The sequence below is a fragment of the Sphaeroforma arctica genome (assembly GCF_001186125.1).
Source record: "Sphaeroforma arctica JP610 unplaced genomic scaffold supercont1.1063, whole genome shotgun sequence".
Taxonomy (NCBI): Eukaryota; class Ichthyosporea; order Ichthyophonida; genus Sphaeroforma; species Sphaeroforma arctica.
The window spans coordinates 19,550-20,094 of NW_014039495.1; positions in this window are offsets into that span (position 1 = coordinate 19,550).

Consider the following 545-nt stretch of genomic DNA (forward strand, 5'->3'; position numbering starts at 1 on the left):
ACATCGAGCAACGCCAAGTGACTTGCGTTTGTTGATAGTTGATTTCTATCACTCCATCTGCTAACCATCTCTCTACTTGTTATTTTACCACCGCTTCGTGTCTCCAAGGTACATAATTTCTCGATGGACACTTCAGCTTGGTAAAGTCTACCTTGGCTAGGTCATGGCTGACGTATCCGTCGTTAAAATGAAACTTAGCCCATTCAGTAATCTTAATTTTCTTATTCACTAGAATAGGATCCATAATTTTACTTACAAAGTCTGGTATTAATGCCTTGACTGTATCAGAATACGACAGTGGAGGAAAATACTCAATTCCTCATCGCTAACTATGGTCTATCGACTCATTTGACAAAGCGAGAGAATAGTACTGAACTTCTGGATGAAGCACGACTATTGAATACGTCGTCGTTTACGGATGCACGTCTTAAGTTGTTGTTCATATCCGAATTTGCCCTTTATGGAGTTTTGGCTATTATTTATCGACTACTTACTAATTTTTTCCGAGGGTGGCGACGCAACTCAGTCGCCATGACACGGGGGGA